Raw genomic sequence first — 18,117 nt, forward strand, 5'->3', positions numbered from 1 at the left:
TGTATATTTATAAACATTTAATTTTTACTACTTTAAAAGCTTCTCTATATGGAATTTTGTTGGCACAACATTGTAGAATTAAATAGATGTTTTTAGGTGGGCAGATTTTTGCATACTCTAGACTTTCTTTCGGCTTTTCCCATTAGGGGTCACCACAGCGGATCCTCCGCATGTTTGATTTGGCACGTTTTTACGCTGGATGCCCTTCCTAACACAACCCTCCTCAATTTATCTGGGCTTGGGACCGGCACTGAAAGTGGCTTGGGTTGGTTCCCTGACCGGGGATCGGACCTGGGCCACAGTGGCGAGAGCGCCGCATCCTAACCACTAGACCACCAGGGAACCTTGATTTTTGCATACTCTAACAGTCTCAAATAATTGTACACCCAATGAATGTACTTTTTTTTCCAGATTCTTCACAGGTTCAATTTTTTTTTTTACTGCATATTTGCATATGGCATGCACCTAAGACCTTGTCCCAAAATAACAGCACTTTTACTGATTTATTTATAGGTAGAAGCTGAAATTATAAATAGAAATTTCAGTTTAAAACCAACAGTCTATGTTCATAATGCTCGACTGGTACCACCTTTTCTCAGGGTAAGAGGTAAGTATACTTCAAGGTGGTGGAATGAACTTTTTCTAGATGTCCGAACAGCAGAGTCACTGGCTATCTTCAAGTGACGGGTAAAGTCTTGAACTCTTCCCGAAACACTTAAATTAAACCCCTTCTAAGTTTGCTTTGTAAAAAAAAAACTCTCAACAGAGTTGTAGGCTGATTTATCTTAAGGTGTAATCTAGGGTACATTTGTATGTGTGTGTTCTGATTGTGTGAAGCACCACGACAGCTTAAATTAATTGCCCCAAGGGGATAAATAATAAAGCTCTTAACTACCAGTGTAGATTTATTCATTGATAGAAACTCAAAGCACTTTTTTGCTTTGCAAATGTAAAAGTAAATGTAAATACTGTGTTGCAATACAATCATCTGACACAGCATCTTCATGATACTTGAGATTCCAATGAGATTCAGGAAACTGGAACTGATATTCTCCAAATCAGTATGAGTGCACTTCATTTTACTCTGGGGAAATTTAAAAAACTGCACACTAGTATAATGTTTTGGCGCTGGGTGTCTGTTTTTATATTACCGAAGCTGTGTGCAGCTGAAATTGTTGTAGCCAGCTGCATAATTAAACTTTTGTTGACTTAAAGTACAAGGATGGATTATTATCTGCTCTGGCTTGACTTCAAGATACGATTGAAATGAAAAAAGAAAGATAACTTGATTTTATTGTCATAATTACCATTACTTTTTGTGAAATAGGGTTTTTAGCTACATAATAGGAGGCACAAATGGATCACATCCTAAGCCAGTCTTCATTCTAATAGATAATTAACCCCTTTGTGAACCAGAGAGCCTGTCTATTGCAGGAAGAATGATTAAATAAAAGGAGCTTGTGTAATGAGGGGATTACACTCACATGGCAAGCACTAAGGTCCAGAAACAAGAGATAGAAAGAGAGAGGGAGAAAGAGAGAGAATGGAGGAATCGGTAGTTAGTTTTATGTTTCCTAATAAATTCTATTCTATTTTCTACCACTAGATTTCACAGGTTTATACATCAGCTATCAGAAAATTAGACTAGAGCCATAGCCAGAGGAAGCAGATAATATGACATCTTTGTGTTACTGCTTAATTATTTCTGCAATTACTGTGTGTAGGTGTTTTATGTGTTTCATGATTTTAAAGTTTAATCCATAATGGACAGTGTAAACACAAGGACAGTTGCTGAATTTCCTTCCACATTTTCATTTTCATATTACAACCAATCCCCATTATAACTGAAAAAAAAATGAAGGAAAGTGGAAAACAGTTGTATAAAGGAAAGAAAGATAGAGAGAGAGAGGGAGGGAGGGAGGAAGAGAGAGCAGAGAATGAGAAATATGTGGACACATGAGTCAATGTTCAATACTGTTCCATGGAAAGAGCGATGTAGTCATTGGGCTAAGATGTGCCAATTTGTGTCTCTGCTGATGGAAATAGAAAGTGCCTGTGGTGGTTTTAACTCATTGGCTTAATGTACTTTCTCTTCCTGAGCTGGGAATATCAAGGCTACTCCACTGGACTGGTTCAGAGCTGGGTATAGTGCATATATTTTGACTGATTTATTTCTGTGTCAACTTAGATGATATCTGTTTATAGCCAGATAAACAATTCCCCTCTGGAAAAATTTTATTAATAATCTTCTGTTTGAGCAATTTTCACACATACATTTACATATTTATCAACTATATACTATAAAATATATTATTGGGACTATACAAAGTTAGAAATGAGTACATGTTGAATGTCTGTGTGTTTTCATGAAACAGTAACAAGCCTTTATTACTATTTTGACCAAAAAAATGCTAAAACAAATTTGATCTCTGCCACATGAAAATTAATATCAAATATGTACTATAAAATCCCTGTGGTTACTATCGCCATTCGTAGAAAGTGAGTGTGTAAAAATTCCTTGAAGTAAACCCTTTCCACTCCGTGGCCACCTTGTCAATGATCAGGGGCAGTTATGTCTAATTACACAGGACAGGATTCCTTTACTTGAATGGAGAGAGACAATAACCACAAAATGTTTAAACTAAAGAAATGGGGCAAAGGTTTGATGATGCCATTCATAATTATGTCTGTTTCTATGGTAACAGTGCATGTCAGCCCAGAGTATTGGGCAAACTCTAAATGTCTTTCCATTCCATTCCTGCTTTGTGCACTACATATTGTCTTTTATGTACAGTAGCCAATAAGAAGCCAGAATTCACCCTGTAGCTTGACTTTGTAGTCAGTTTTTATAGAATAAAAATTTATTTACATTGACTATATATAATGCCATGGAGACCTTATCTGCAGCCACAGCCTGGGTTTAAAATACCTGCAGAAATCCTGAATGTAATAATAAAATAAAAAATCTGTAATAATAATATCTGAGATTTTGCTTAATTAACTGTTGTCGTATTTATTATTAACAATATATTTTTAGCTAGAGACTACTTCAACAAGGTTACAATTTTAAACTGAGAAAGAATAAATTACTGAGTGTTTAGTGGATGATTACAGTATACCATTAATGTGGTTTAGGTCCTAAAACAGTTGTTTCCTACTTGCTTACTTTTATATAGAACATAAATCATTTGTTCACTAAAGACAACAGCTTTATTTCATGGTGTGGGAAGCATTAAGCCTCTCAAATCAGGAGGTAGCTTAGTGGTTAAGTCATTGGACTTTGGATCAGAAGGCCATGAGTTTAAATCTCAGTAAAACCAAGCTGCCGTTCCTGGGCCCCTGAGCAAGGCCTTTAACCCAATAGCTGCTCAGTAGTATAAATGAGATCAAGGTAAGTTGCATGAGCCATATTTTGAATTGAAATATCATAAGAATATCTAATGTTCAAAATATCAGAGTGTTTCGATTAAAGTGTTCACTCTGTTATTGGAAGATCGCATCTTTGATCATGATTACGCAACATGCCTGGAGTTCAACAGAGAATAATTGTCTCTCCGAGACACAAAGAGTGAATGTAAAGAACTAAAATAATAACTAAAAAGAAATTAGACATATTTTATACATAGGTATTTCATACACACTTAGATATATTACAACGTTGAATAACTAATAATTTAACAATATAAAAATTTTGGAATTATTTTAGGTAGAATAAATAAAGCATGCATAAATAAAAAGTGTGTCCAAATGAATACTCAAATTCTGTGCTCTACATTAGGGACTGTCAAAATGCACACGCTGGTGAACTAACAGGCTGCAAATTTTAATGGTTTCTCTTAAATATTCCAACACCCCTTACTCATCAATCCAACTTATGAGAGCATTGATAATGAGTTGGTGTTCTGAATTAATTTAAAGCAGAAAAAAAAATACAGTATGTGGTACTTTTTGGGTCTTCAAGGATTTGTATTTTCATTTGTACTATTTGAATAAACATGAGGATCAGGCAACACAGATCTCAGTTAGTATACATTGAGGACATGAAGATAAATGAATTTGGCACATGATATAACACAAATAGTTTCAATCAAGGTGAGTTGTTTCCTCTCACATTTATATACTAGTAATTAAATGCAAAATTGTGATTTATTTGTTATAAATCAACATGCTGAAACTGTTGTCAATAAGGCAAATAGGCAAGCAAAGAGGACAATGTGGAAATTACAGTGAGGGAAGTAATGCAGAAGTGACAATGTGTCAAAATGACTGCATGCCAATCAAATGCACCACAAAACTTGATGCCTTTTTACCCTGCGAGGGCACAGTGAGGGATTTTACACAGCTTATATTAATATAGTGTCAGTGCATAATACATACTAAAGGCCTCCATCTATATTTATGGTTCAGTTTCTGGATCATACAAAGGTTGTGTTGGTGACACTGAAATGTAATTTTTATTAGGATTTTCTTACTTCTTCCCTGCAATTTTAGAATTAATTGATTTGAAGAATTGTGAAAGAGTATACATACACAGAGCATCTGCTGTTTTATAAGCGCAAGTGGGTGTACTGTGATTTCAGAGATTATGAAAATTCCAACGCATATTTAGTGCATGTCTAAATTCAGTTTAATTTATTAGAAGTGTATAGCAATTTGCCTTCTTGACTCACAAAAGGAGACAGTGCTGTGCCTTGATTACTTTGGGAAAAGGAATGGCACAATGCTTCTGTACACTGCAAAAAAGTGTTAGCAAGTGAAAGTATTTTGCATATAGTCCATTGTATGTAATATTTATTTTCATACAAAATATAAGATTACTAAACATTATTTCTTGGCATCATTACTTCAAATTGGCTTTTTCTTTAAAATAAATGTTAAACATAATATGAAAAGAATGAAATAGGTTTAATTTCATAATTGGTTTAGTATAATCTTAAAATAGGAAATATATAGATATAGATATATAGATATATTTGACAATATTCAAGATAGTAAGATGTTATTGTGTGTATTTGTTAGTGCACTTTTATTTGACATGATATTATGAATATAAATATAAAATATAAATAATACTGAAGACAAACTATAAAAGATCATGTATGGAATTAATTACAAATATGTTTTATATTTGATATTCTTAAAAGTAGACATTTTTTGTTTTTATGAAAGCTTTGCACACTCTTGGCATTCTCTCGGTCATCCTCATTAAGTAGTCACCTGGAATGTTCCAATAATCTTGAGGAGTGTTGAGTGTTTGTTGGCTGCTTCACCTACACTCTTCAATTCAACTCATCCCAAAACATCTTAACTGTATTTAGATCAGTTGAATGTGGAGGCCAGGTATTCTGATGCAGCTCTCCATCACTCTCCTTCTTAAACAAACAGCACTTACATAACCTAGAGGTGTGTTTGGGGTAATTGTCCTGCTGGAAAACAAATGATCTTCCCACCAAGTGAAAACCAGATTGGATGGCATGTCACTGCAATATGGTAGTAGTCATGCTGGTTAATTGTGTAACACCAATATCCTCAATGCTTCATAGTGGGAACCTCACATTAAGAAACTATCTGTTCATTTTGTATTTGACCTGAAGGCCTGACTCACGCAGTCTCCTTTGAACAGTGGATAATGAAATATGCCTGCCACTTGAACTCCGACAAGCATTTGTGTACGAGTGGTTTCTGAGGCTGGTTATTCTATTAAACTTATTCTCTGCAGCAGAGGTAGCTCTTGGGTTTCCTTCCCTGGGACAGTTCTCATGAAAGCCTGTTTTATCATAGTGTTTAGTGGTTTCAGTGACTGCACTTGGGAATACATTTAAAGTTCTTGAGATTTTTTGGACTAACCTTCATTTCTTGCAGTAATGATAGATGATTGTTTCTCTTTACTTAGCTGAGTGTTTTTTGCCATTATGTGGATTTGTACAGTACTTATAGTAGGACTAATAGGCTACTGACTCTGTACTCTGTACAAGACAACTAAGGATCTAAAGTACATTAGGAAAGTCACAAATGTCACAAATGAACTCTTGACAAGGCACACCTGTGAATTTAAAACAATCTCATTGTAAAACTGATCAAGGAATGCCAAGAGTGTGCAAAGCTGTTATGAAAGCTAAATGTAGATACTTTGGACAATCTAAAATATAAAACGTTTTGGTTTGTTTCATTTTTTTTAGTTTACTACACATTTTCATACATGACATCCATTATAAAATAAAAAAAACATAAAGTCCAAACTTTTGACTGGTACTGTATATTGTATATGCACATATACTGTACATTCTGTATATAATATTAAGCTGTATTATGTTTTAAGGTTCCCCTTGAATAGAACACACCTGATTTCATTAAATGCACTTTGATCAAATGTTATGTATTTTATGATGGAGGTTGGTATGGTTTCATTCCATACTAATGAAGGAAAAATGCCACCACTAATTCCAGCGCTAGTCACCATGTGGGCAGAATGTTGTGAAAAAGATCTTAAGATAAATCTGGGATACATTTAGAAGTGTAAAGAAGCATGTGTAAAGTATTATTATTATTATTATTATTATTATTATTATTGTTATTAATAATTTAACTGGGCATATCTTCGTTCTAACTACAATTGCCTATAATCAAAATAGCACCTAAAGCATTAGTATACTAATTACATTTTTATTTTATTTACATTTATTAATTGAACAGACATTTAAATGTAATTTATAACTGAGATGGGAAATGTGGGCTGAAGGTTTGCTCGGTGCTCTGTGGCAGTGGAGGAATTTGAACCTGCAATTTTCCAGTCATTCACACCGAAACCTATGCCCTTTTCACTGTCTGTCAAAATAGTAAATCTCAAATGTCTAAAAATAAGCAGTGAATAACAATGGCTGCATTACAGACCATTGAGAGAATCACCAGGTTTCTTATGAAATCACAAACCTGCTTTGCCTTGTCATTGCTTTGTTACCAGATTGTGATCATCTGTTCCGTTTTACACCTTGATATATGTGTCTATGTGCACTCTAATGTTTTTTCTTTTATTCCAAAGATCTAAAAAAGCACAAAAATCTAAGCATTCATGCATTTATAAGTCATTAATTATGAAGCAGTAAAATAAATATTGTATTTAAAATAGTCTTATAAAAATGGGGACTATGATGTTCCTTTGGGTAAATAGACATTCATAATAATAAAAAGGCAGAAGATATAGAATGGTAAAGGTGTCTATCTTTCAAATCTGGATGTTTATTTTGTGTTTAGAGTCGGTGAATTTTGATGGAGAAGACTATTTATTTACCAAAACAGCTTTAGAATAGAATAGAGTATCAAGGCCATCTTATTTCCCAAAAGTTTTACTGTTCTCTAAAAAATCTCTAAGAGCTATTAAGGCTCAGGCTCTGTGGACACACTCAGGATAAAGACAGCTGCAAAGACACAAGATATCAGCGCAATACAGCTAAGAGCACTGGCAAAATGTGCTCAGGTATTCACCAGAGATGGGTTTCAGGGTTTTTATGTTATTGCTACTGGAAATACCAGGTGTCTGCAAGCAGTTTTACTATAATATTCATTCTGACAACTTTAGCTAACAAACAAAAACAGAAAGTCAAAAACAAAAGAGAATAAAGAGGAACAATATTTACTGCATTTTAAAGGACTTTGAAATAGTGAAATTAATGTCAACACCATGCACTATTTTATAGTGTGCATGAATTAGAGAATTTACATCAGGCTTAAAGGAGTCCACTTGTGATTCTATAGAAAATCAATGATTTTCAGAAGCCTTTTTTTTTTCTTTTTTTTTTTATCTGGGCTCTGTTTCTCATTCATCTGTGATCCTGTAGCCATGGAAACTCTATGAAATGCTGTTGCAAGGTTAAAACTTTCATTGTGCATGCTCAAACCGGTGGACGTTTACACATTACTACTCGTTCATGGCTGAAGAGAAATGCTGAATGGAAACCCAAATGGACACATAAGAAAATAGCACCAGAGAGATGGGACCGTATAAATACAATGTGGCGATTGTGGTGGTACTACAGCTAATGACAGCATAGCTATGTCTGAATAGGCTGCTGTCAGATTGCTTTTGTTGATCTCTGTACAGCTGAAAGCATGGATGACTATTACTTTACAAGTTGCTGACATTCAGAAGGAAAACATAAAGGGCTACATTTCCATAATAACTATGTGCATGTGCAATACACATTTTTATTATAAGAGGAGGCAAAAGATGTTGCATGATTATGTAATTGCTGCCAAATCATAAAGTTATTTTGTCCGTGTGTGTGTGTGTGTGTGTGTGTGTGTGTGTGTGTGTGTGTGTGTGTGAAAGAAAGCGAGACGTTGGGTGTATAAGCAGCAGGGTTTCTCTTCAGTCACTTTCTGTCAGACTATTGCTATATGTGTAAAGTATTTTATGCCCCTCTGGAAAAATATACCTTTCTGTTATATTTACCTCAGGGAAAAGGTGAAATTGTAAAAAGTTTTTGTACATTTAAGCCACCTACTGATTCTGATATATGGATCAACAAAATATTGCTATTACTTTAGAAACTCCAACAAGTGAAAGCTTGCTTCTGTTGCTCACTGTAACATAATAGAATATGTAACATAGGATTATGTGCATTAATACAGACTAAGGCCAAAGGAACCTGGAGATATCATGTGCAAAGGTCTTTTTCTCTATCCTCAGCATCAGATTTTTATTCTTGCCTGACAAATTGCTCAGTGTTGTAAAGAGTTTTATAGAATTCCTGTCAGCTCAAACCAGTCTGGTTATTTTCCTCTGCTCTCTCTCACCAGCAAGGTGAGATCACAGGATAATTTTTTGTTTTGTTTTTTGCACCATTCTATGTTATCTCTACAGACTGTTGTGTGTGAAAACCCTAGGAGATCAGCAGTATGTGAAATACTCATATCAGCCCATCTGGTAGCAAAAAAAACATGATTAAAATGCCATTACTAAAGTCAAGAAATCGCACCGATGTCTGATACTATGAACATTATTATTGACTTATTGGATAACTTCATGTGCAAGTAACAGGTGTTCCTAATTATGTGGACAAGGAGTGTATATTTTTTTAACTTTCCACTGGTAAATTCTTATCTGATTAGAACGCACAAACACACACACACACACACACACACACACACACACACACACACACACACACACACACACAATATATGGCCAAAGGTTGACCTGACCCTCACAGCTATATATGTTTTTTGAGATCCTCCTTTGCTATAACAACATCCACTCTTCTGTGAAGGCTTTTAGCAGGATTTCGGCTGTGTGAATTGTTTTGTGGGATTGAGGTCAGGGCTCTGTAACCCAAACTTGTTTGAATTTTCAGTTGTGTGCACTTCACTTTTGTTCATTATATTTATATCCTATTTTTTAAAATCAATATCAGGCATTTTTTACAAGCCAAAGTCCACACCAGATGCCATGATTTTACTGTGACATTTTATGAATCATTTGGTCACAGCACCAAATGAAAGAAAGGGACATTTGACAACTGGATTCAAAAACACAGACAGGCTGGCATCACATTGGGATGTGAGTCACTGTAGGGAAGAGCCTTCCATAAGGAAACCTCCATCTGTTTCATTGAAATCAATGTGCTTCAGCCTTTTAAAGATTACCTTCATCTGCTGTTTTCCTCTGTTTTCTGAAACTGATGCATTAACACACTATCTAATTATAGAAGACAAAAAAATAAACAAAAAAAACATGTGACTACAACATGCTTCAGACAGGCACAAATAAATTGTTACAGAAAGTGAAGATATATGCTAGTAATTTATTTTGTGAAGTGTTTTGGTCCTGCATGACTCTGTCTCTCACTTTGTGCTGAACATTCAATCAATATGTAGTTTGTCTGTAAGAGACTTTCAAACATGGGCCTCAGTATAACCCACATAAATTGTTTTGGCTCCCACCACTAAAGTTCTAGACCTTCAGTTTATAGCCTGTGCAATCATCCAGGAAAAAGGATTTTTGGTACAACTGAGCAGTGGATATTGGCATTGAAAATTGAACAAATTGTTTTCATTGTTTTGTTACATTTTGTTATATAGTGCAATATTTGATTTCACATAAATGAATATATAGGACAGTTAATTTGTTTGTTTGTTTATTTTTTTATTTGTGATTTGATTTATTTATCAATGATATTCACTTATTCATCACATATAAGTCACACATCATGGCATAACAAATTTAAATGTATTTTCACACGTTTTTCAAAGACACTAACATTAATTATTATTGTTGTTGTTGTTGTTGTTGTTATTATTAATAACACTATTATTATTACATTTGAAATGCATGTGATGTTTCCCCCCATAATAAATAGATCTAGAGCATCTAGTTGCCTAAACAACTGCACACAAGGAATACACTTTGGACAGGACAGAGGTCAGTCAAAATAAAGTAGAGTATGATTTGAATATACAACTAAAATCTCAAAATGTATAACTGTCTGTTTAGTACTGCTCTGTAAGGACTAGTGCCAGTTCACTTGAATCATAACCATGTTAATGTTGGCTAGGTCTTTAGGCAGTAAACATAGCTTAACATACAGTATGTTAGCTACATGAGTATGACATAAAAGATAATGAGAAAAGTTTTACTGGAGAAATGTAGAAAATAAATTATTGAGACTGTACATCGTTGGCTGATTTCAGATCTATCAGTGAGCAAGTTGAGCTCAGCATTGCTTTTCTAGGTGTCTTTTCCCAGCGTGAGTGTGTGACTGTGGCACTCACTTATCCAATAAGTTAGATCATGACACAGCTTGAGTATAAAAAAAGCTTGCTATACAATACAGTCTGGCTTTTTATCCTTTGAGGGTTTTCCTGCTTAGTGTGTGTGTGTGGACAAAAAGACATGCCTTAGTGCATCTGGGAGACAGAAGGCCTACTATATATTGGCCAATTCTGAAGGTTGATGGTCTTTTCTGGCCTCATTAGATGTGTCTTTTTCATGAGATCAATCCAAAGGCTCACAATGATGCCTTTGGTGACCAGACAGCAAACCCTTATCCACATTCAGGTTTAGGTCTTTCTGTCTTTCATGAGGTATGAAGTTCACTTCAGATATGTAGCTAGAGGCCACTGATCTCCTTTGGGGAGATTTAATAAGAATATGGTTTCAGTAATTGTCACTAGCTGTGCTTTTGACAGTTTATGTCATTCGGATACTTGAGAATGTCTCAGAGTGGTCTAGCCTATTTCATGACTCTAGTTTGTATCCAGAGTTCAATACATAATTCTAAATATTATGACAATATTTACATGAAGAAAATTACTTAAGTTCTAAATTGTTTACTGTAGCTGCTTAATTTGATTTATTAGCCAGGCCATTCAGATTATGCAAAAGTGTGAAATGAAGAAGCATTTTGTTTAAATCTACAGCAAATATAACATAAACTAGCGGTCTAGTACTTTCACAGGATATTACTGTGTGTATAGCCCAGTCCAGGTTGATCTAGCATAGCCTAATTTCATAAAGTGTTTTACAATTCTAATATGTGTGGTATATAGGCTATGTAATCACACGTTCAAGTCAGTATTTTGAGTTGTCAAGTTACTAAAAACTAATATCAAAGCTTCAATGATTCACTCTCCTGCACAGAAAACATGCCCAGGATTTAAAGGATAAGCTGACCAAACAGCTCACTTTAAGTTCATTTATCCACCTCATCCTTATCCTTTAGAAAGCAATAGAATAACAACTGCTGTTTTTACACTATAGGCCCAGCTATCAGATATCAGGTGCTTATCTGCTCCTTCTGGCCTTTATTACATGAACAGTGACACTGTTACACTTTTACTCTTATTAAGGGAAGATAATGAATGTCACACCACTGAAAGTGGGCCAGCGAAGCACCAGGCCAATTTACACCACCATACTGAATTTTAACATGTGGGGTGGGAAAAAAGGTCTCCTCTCACCCATGAATGTGATGGTCTTGGTTTCTCTTCTTCATTACTTGAGTGCCATCTGGTTATTTTTGGTTTAGTGGCTTTTACAAAGCATGTGGCTTGGTTTTAAAACAGTGTCTCAGTTTTGACACCTGGAGACAGTTTTGCTACATATTGTGGTTGACTGAATGGGTATCAGTTATCAACCTTACCATGAGTTATTATTACCACCCAGACCAATGGCCAACCAGATTCCCAACAAAACATGCAAAAACTCTTAACTTTTTATAACTGGGGAACAACTGTGCCTGTATCTTTACCTCTGCAGTTTGAAAGCAGCTTTATGCTTTCGAGAACTGAAAAGAATTGCTGACTTTAGCGGAAACCAAACCTTCCCAAGAGTAACTATCCTGGATTTAATTGGGTAATTACTTTAAATAAACTGCTATGTAAGCAGATTCTACTGTATGCCAACTTTTGAAACCAACCTATCAGAAAGGGAGTTAAATTCCTATTTTATAAAATACTGTTTTGCAGTTTCCATTTAAAAGCTAAAACAATTGTAAAACTGTTGTAAACAAAGGTGTGTAAATTAGTTTAACTTATAGGTCACCTTTTCCTTTTTCACTTTAACTTCTTAAACTTGTTGCTTTTTAAGTTATTCTGTATTTATTCATCCACAACATATTTTTCACCACTATAAACTACTTTGCATTGTTCATTTGTGCACAGAGGTTAGAGGCCTGTCTGCATCGGCATGAATTTTTCCTACCTGTATTTTAACTGTAATAAACAAACCAGTTCAGTTGATTACCATGTGTGATTTAGCATTGAAAGTAGTATTAAGCTATTTTCCCTAAATAGCTAGCTTTTTGTGAAAAAAAAAAATCTCCTTGCAGCAAATGCTTTTAAAAAAAATACATTATATTATATTATAAATTATGTGTAAATAGGAAATTACTAGCTAGGTTTCCCAGTTACAGCACGAACTTGTGAGTACAAACTATTTAAAAACAGATCAAAGAGGAATTTCTAAATACAGACACAGAAAAGAAGAAAACAGAAATAGGCCAGAAGTAGAGCAGACAAAAAGAGAAGAGATTGAGCTGGAGATTATTCAGTACATTCAGTGTTTATTCACTGCTAGTGGTTTTACAATCTATACCCCTGTGTGTAGCCAGAGTCATGCTAACAGGAGAATATAGGAGTGTAATTTTTCCTTCAAAATATGTTAACAGGGTAAAGATAGCGGGGTAATTAATAAAAAATTTAATTTGTAAGCTACATTGTGAGGATATGCAAAGTAGCAACATCATAAGTGATATGCTATATTCTCCCACAGGTTTTCCCATTTGATAAACTGAATCCACTGTGAGCCTGATCCTGATAAAGCATTTAATGAAAACAGTTACCTCTGCTTATTCCCTTGCCAACTACCTGCCAATTAGAAAAACACTACGGAAATATGCAATACATACATTTGGCAGGACTAAAAGCCACCAATTTATGTCAAGTTTTAATAGAAGAACAATTTTATCTTAAATTTGATGCACAGGACAGTTTTCCAGTGAGAAAGTTAAAAGGGCTTTGGCAAACTTAATTACTATGAATAGTTCTATGTCTCCACAAATACATCAATCTTGATCGCAAAATAATGAAAAAAGGGACAGAGAGAAAAGCTTGATAGAGGTGCAGAACAGAGAGTAGATTAAATCTGAGAATGGGGAGCTCAACCCCTGCTATGATCCATTCTGGGGGAAAAAAGACTCAATTAATGGCATGTAGGCCATGTTAGAGAATACAGATTCCCAGTGTAAAACCATGCCCTATGAGCTAGCAGGAGGTCTGTGGTGATGAGAGTCTGCTCCTTGCTATGAGAAAGTCTCAGTGTATTTAAAGAATGGGAAAGATCAGGTTCCTGTAGAGAAAGTTCTCAAACAAATATTAGTGTAGTCTGGGGTGAGGTAAGATTTGAAGATGACTAACTCATTACTACATAACCTGATATTCCCTATAGCTTTGGCTGTGATGTGGCTGGGTGGCTGACAGTCAGTTGCAAGAGATGCACAGAAGGGCCAGTCGTGACACACTTACTGACAGGCAGACAGTGAAAGACAGAGAGAAGCTGGAGTGAATGATGGGCATGAGACACCTTAAAGCAAGTTTCTTTTTTTTTAAGATGCTGCTTGGAAAGTCGTGATATGGGAATGTTTGAACAATGAATGAAGCTAATAAAAACTTTTCAATTTAGTCTGTGTTAATGTACAAATGGTAAAAACTAAGTAAAATCATATTTGGCCAAATGAAGATCAAATCCAATCTGTGTAGTCATATGTCCTCTCTTTCAATGTCATCTCTTTTTTAAAGAGATCTTATGGAATAAAGCTATATTTTGAGAGAGGGTCACAGAATAGTAAGGATGAAACATAGCAGATTGTCAGTGTCATTTCTACTAAAAGTGAGGAGATTTGACCACAAAGTCTCACATGTGCATTTTTTTTACCAACGTGAAAAAGAGAGGTTAGTTCTTGCAATATTGTTCTTGCAATTTTATTCTTTATATGAAATCAAACAACACCATCCTCAACCTCATTTGTACCTATTCTGGGTTCAGAAATGAAGATTCATTATGAAGGCATTTGTCTTTTATTATTTAATATTCTTATTAGTATAATAATAATATAAATAGGCAATAAGAACACCTGTTCTCTTGCATGTCCATGCAATTATCTATCAGCCAGTCACACAGAAGCTGCACAATGCATAAAATCATGCAGACACAGTTCCAGAACTTTAGTTAACGTTCACATCAAACATCATAATTAGAAAAAAGCTTAATTCCTTCGACCATTGCATGGTTGTTGGTGCCAGACAGGCTGGGTTGACTATATCAGAAAGAGCTGATGTCTTGAGATTTTCACACACAGTAGTCTCTAGAGTTTACAGAGAATGATAAGAAAAACAAAACAAACAGTTTAGCAAAGAATGGCCAGACTGTTTGGGTCCACAGGAAAACACTAATACCTTATATAGCCACACTTTACAACCATGCTGTGCAGAAACAGAACTCAAAATGTGCAACACTCTGGACTACAGCTGATGTCCGCATTGTTTTATACTACAGTCAGTCAAAATTAATACTGTTAGAGTGGGTGCAGGTTCACTAAAACTGATCAGATGAACTTTGCTTGGTGTTTTTGTAAAAGTCAATCTGCTCAGTTGATGTACATTAAATGTTCATGATGAATGATGATGAAGTGGCAGACCTGCAAATGCATTGCACCGCTGTCATGAGATAGGACAATGGATTTCACAAAGAGCTAATTGCATGAATATGCATGCATAAAGAAGTTATTTCGATACAAATAATGTATTGAAGATGTTTCTTGATCGACAGAGTCAACTATATTAAAAGGTGGTATCATATGCATGTTTATGAATTTATTAGACATCATAAAACTTTTCCTCTTTACACTCTATAACATTGCACATCAATAGGGATTCTCTATAATTTTCTTTAATTATCTGTAGGAAAGACAATGCTTTATTTTCACAAAATGAATAAAAAAAAATGTAATCAGATATCACCATGGCATTGTGCTGCTTGAATTAAACTTATAACACATTGTAATCAAGCAGCAGCAACTTCAGCTCCATTGATTAATTGTGACCTGGAGGCAGAATGGGATTGTATGGTGAAATGAGAAACTTATCCATTAGTAAGGAAGCACAGGAGGTGAAGGAATGCTTCTTCAGGATATATGAAAAGAGCACAGGAAACAAAACACTGCTTTTTCGTTATTTCTTATTTTCTGGATCTTTGCTTCTGTAGAACTTACTTTTTGCCTGCTCACTGAGTAGGCAAATGTGTACAAATGAAGTGTCCTGTTCATGGAGAAAAGATACAGTTCATTAGACCCTAAAACTAATTCACACCCACATTCCTCAGTGTGTGTCTGTGTGTTCTTTGTTTGTTTGTTTGCTGTTTGATGTTCATTCAATTTATTTCCCGTGTAAGGGAATTATAATGGTTTGCACTGTTCTGTCAGAGGATTTGTACTGTGAATGTCTATTGGGATTCACAATAATTCACAAAATTGCATTCGGTTCTAATTTTGGTTTAAATTAGGACACACAGGAGGCAAAGCAAGAAAGCTTGGAATTGGGAATAGGGGAAAAAAAATCTTTGGATTAACATGCTTTCATATTTTGATTGAAAGGTTCTGAGTAATTTGAATTTTTTTTAAAGATTAGAGAAAAGAACATTATTCAAGCTTGTCCCCGTTCTTTTTTTCTCACTGCATCATACTTTGTTTCATTCTTTTTCTGAATTACTTCAGAAACTGAATTACTTCCTATAAACTCCACTGTGTGGGAGGCTTCATTTCCCACAGTTCATAATTTGACCAGATTTACAGCTTGGAATTATCCAAATGCTTATTGTAAACTCTGGTTGTTCCTTTTGCAGTCTAGACAGGAATGTAATGCTACAGCTATAGCCACTTTACTTTAAAATGCACACCAGGAGAGTCTGACAGCTGCTTTGTTGACCTTGAAGGCATTTTTAAAAATGGAAATGCAAACAGAAGCATGTTGCTTGAGTCAGTATGTAAGTAACAGTATGGTACATGTAGAGTGGCCATTTTTCACCTCATAGCCACACTATTTATACACACATGCATCATCTCACCTCATGTACAATCATTTGTGAATAATCCTGGTTTAAAATTGTGAGAGTGAGACAGAGGTAAGTGCTAAATGAATTATTGCTAAGCACAAGCTAAGCACGAGTTAATGTGACTAACTCCCTGGTGAGTGTTCTGCCTTCCTATAAAAGTTTTGACCAGCTAAAAAAGAACATATTTCATTTGTATCATTTAAAATAAGCTAAAAGCTCATTTTACCTGCCTAAATGCTTCAGGATATATATAAAACATCTTGTGTAGGATTCACCTAAGGGTGATGGTATTATTATTATTATTATTATTATTATTATTATTATTATCAACCATAGGCTATTCTTCCTTTAAATATATTTTGTAACTTCAGTTCAATTCCCATTCAATTCATATAGTGTATATAGTTCATTTCAATTCATATATTCAATGTATATAGTGCTTTTAACAATGAACATTGTCCCCAAGCAGCTTTACAGAGAAAAATACAGAGAAATAATAAATTTCAATTGCTTCCAATTCTCTCAGTTTTATTGTCACGCTTTGATCGAGAGACGGAAACCAGAATACGAATTACGTTTATTAGCCTTGGGAAACAAACAGAAGCTAGGAAGCAGCGTATACCGGAAAACGGGTATATTTTGAAACACAGGTAGTCCAGGGATGATCGCCAGAATGAACCGTAGAACTGACGGTGAGTGAGTGCGAATGGGGGCCTTATAAAGGGAGGGTGATGATTGGAGACAGGTGAAGGTGAGGCGCTGCGAGTGTGCTGAGTGCCGAGGGGGGGCGTGGCCGGTGGTTCCCTGACATCTATATCTATCAAAAACAATTTTCTTGGGAGCCGATTTACAGAAGATATCTGTTACCAGGTGACATTACATTGATTATATTTCACAGCATAAATGTAAAAGTTTATGAAAAAGTCACTTCTTTGACCTTCTTAAAGATCGAGAACACTGAGCAACAAATCAGCTGTCATGACATTCTAATGATGTCAGGCCAGAAAGTGTCATTAGACAATGAAATACTACATGATAGTCATGTGACTTGCATGCTACATCAAATTGTCATAAACACAAAATGAAAAATCAGCTAAAGACTTAACAAATAAATATAAAAATCTTTACTCCCACTGGTTCTCCAATTGCTTACGTTGAGACACTTGGCACTCTCAGACAAGTATGACTGAAAGATTTTCCAAATGTCAGCTCAGAATTTCCTCCTGCTCAACTTCAAAATAAAAAAATTTAAAGTTTATTAACAAGCTTTGCTCTCTGATACATAAATCATCTTCATGCCTGGTATTAGAGCAAAAGGTGCATGTGAAAAAAGCAAAGCTTTACAAACTAAAAACATCATTGAGCCTTGATGACACTGGCATTTACATACATTCTGCTGCATTGTTCTTTTACAGGAAAGACAGTAAAAATACAGAAAAAATACCAAAACTAAAGTGATAAAGGTTAAACTAAATTTACTAAAATGCCTATATATATTTGAATATTGAATATTC

Source organism: Silurus meridionalis, chromosome 10, assembly GCF_014805685.1.
Source record: "Silurus meridionalis isolate SWU-2019-XX chromosome 10, ASM1480568v1, whole genome shotgun sequence".
In the NCBI taxonomy this organism is placed as follows: Eukaryota; Metazoa; Chordata; class Actinopteri; order Siluriformes; family Siluridae; genus Silurus; species Silurus meridionalis.